General features: G+C 53.0%; 1 protein-coding gene across 2 annotated transcripts in view; it reads left to right on the top strand.

Moving 5' to 3' along the window:
- The window catches only part of LOC115531346 (plexin domain-containing protein 1), an 18,192-nt gene that overhangs the window by 2,901 nt on the left and 12,791 nt on the right, over window positions 1-2,500 (top strand). The window lies entirely within an intron of this gene.

Raw genomic sequence — 2,500 nt, 5'->3', positions numbered from 1 at the left:
CGGGCCGGTGGAGGCTGCTTGGAGACGTGTGAACGGTTCTGTTCTTTGTTGCTTTCAGTGTCCATGAAGGTGCCAACATGTCCGCCTCCTACCCTGTTTGTGCCAGGTCTGTTTTAAAATATCTCCCCCTGCTCAAATCAAAGGAGGCCGACTAGGCGTCCGCAGACAAACGAGTGTACAGCTGAGAGCCGTGACTGAACCCTTATTGACCCGGCCTCTGGCTCGTCCGCCCATAGCACACCTCCCGGCCACGGCCTCGCTGTATCCTGAGGACGGACCCCTCTGGGTGGCTCCGTTTCCTGGCCGTTGCATAACGCTCATTCAAAGGGTTCATTGGCCTTGTGTTCTCTCCTGCACGGATAACACATCATTTAGTCTTTTTGCTTTTAGCGGCGGCAGACTGAGTGGTTTTGTTTTCGCTGTCTCCGAACGCTGGCCATCTGCAGAGCCTGTTAGCAGAGAGAGATGTCCTTTCAATAAAAAATTGATTGAAAGGTCACTCGCTACTGAAGTTCTAAACAGACGAGACGTGTTGGATGAGCTCACAAGGTAACAGGGCCAGGCCTTTCTCCTCCCAGGGTACCGGTACAGCTGTGTACTGATTAGGGGTCCCTGTTCTGCTGGGATACCCTGGGGGTTTGTAGAGGTGCTCATGCAAAGCACAAACCAACACAGTCATCCAGTGATGGAGGACAGATGTGGTCCACACATCTGCCTGTGAATTCAGCTAACTTTGTGTCTCTGCCTCGCTCCTCTCCCTCCCTCCGTGTTGAGCTGAGTGGAGCTAGGTGAATCATAGACGTTACAATGTGCAGGCGTTATGATCTGAAACGCTCCTCTAGAGACCAGTCTCATAGGAGGACGCATCAGTTTAGACATTGTTGAGTGGAGAGAGTGTGAATTTAATGGCATATGAGAAAGGATTTTGTCTTTCAATGCTTGATCTTTGCGTGTGCGTGCGTGCGTGCGTGTGTGCGTGTGTGTGTGCGTGCGTGTGTGTGTGTGTGTGTGTGTGTGTGTGTGTACATGTGTCAGTGCGTGCCTTATGCATGCGTGTGCGCAAGAGAGAGCGAGAAGGGAGAGGAGGAGGAGGAGAGTTGCATGTCCTTCAAGAGCATCTGCGTTGCTCGCTGATCACACCTTCATGACTGACTCGGTCAGCCTGCCCAGGCGGCCGTGGTCTGCAGTGAGGAGCCTGGGTTAGACCAGCAGGGTAGTTAGACTCACCCTAACTCCTCCATGTAACCACGGCTCCCTGTGAAGCCAGAGCCCTCTTCCTCATCGGTTCAGCAGTATGAGCAGAGGCAAACTGACCCAATTAGGCTCCACGCTCTTACTCTGAAACAGGGAGGAAATGGCTTCCTCCGCAGTGTAATCAAACAATAATTCTCATTCAGACCACCTCCCTGGTGTGTGTTGGACGCGAGTCTCTCCCTTCCGGTCTTCTTCTCCCGTCCCATTTCTCTGAGTGATACATGAGGGTCTGCATGATGGAGGTCTTTGACTACAGCCATCTGCAGTGGATCTTCAACTCCTCGTCAGTAACGACTGACCGGTGTTGGGGGACTGAATCCAGACCCAACCAGGGAGCAGCGACCTCCCCTAACCTCCTGGGCATCAGCTCAGGCCCACAGGTAGACGGGACATTGGGACTGAACCCGGGACCTCTCGTCTGGGAAACATCACAACAGTCTCCTGCCCCTGTTCTGAACTTGTCCGGAAGAAGAATGATGGGGGACTGAGTGTGCAAGTGATGTATCAAGTATCTGTTTGTAGTTGACAGTTCTTGGAGCCTTGCTGCATAGGAGAGAAGCAGAGCCTGAGCACCGAGCTAATCACTCCCCCAACAATGGGATGCAATGAAAACCACTTCAGATGGTTCTACTGGACATGAGGTCCACGTCTGGTCCGTGTGTCAGGGGGCCGGAGAGGAGATCAACGTACAGGAAACGGGGAGAGGAGCTCAGTGACAGGTCGTCACAGGGTCACACTGAGGCTCAGCCTCTAAAGGCTGAAGGATTCTGTGTTCAACGCCTGAATGCCTGAGGTCTACCTGGAAGCGTCCTTGAGGAAAGGCTCCTAATGATGTACTTTAAGGACCTTAGCTGTGTTTTAATCACTGTGTGTGTCCTGAATCGACCGACATGGTTCTGATGTAGTGTAACATGACGAGGAGTCATCTGCAGACCAACTCTCTCGTTTTAATGCTCCCCGTTTCTTTCTGCTGACTTGGCGTCAGACCTAGGGGAGTGAGTCATCTGTCACCGGGAAAACAAAACGCATTCCTGTTCGGCTCCGCGACTGTGGGAAGTAAACACTGAGGATGTGTGGAGCAGATGAGGACCGCTGGCTCAGGCTAGGCCACACACACTCCCCTAGGTCTGAGGGCCTGTAACACACTCCCCTAGGTCTGAGGGCCTGTAACACACTCCCCTAGGTCTGAGGGCCTGTAACACACTCCCCTAGGTCTGAGGGCCTGTAACACACTCCCTTAGGTCTA

The sequence above is a fragment of the Gadus morhua genome, chromosome 18 (genome assembly GCF_902167405.1).
Source record: "Gadus morhua chromosome 18, gadMor3.0, whole genome shotgun sequence".
NCBI classification, from domain to species: domain Eukaryota; kingdom Metazoa; phylum Chordata; class Actinopteri; order Gadiformes; family Gadidae; genus Gadus; species Gadus morhua.
This window is presented reverse-complemented; position numbering and strand designations above follow the sequence as displayed.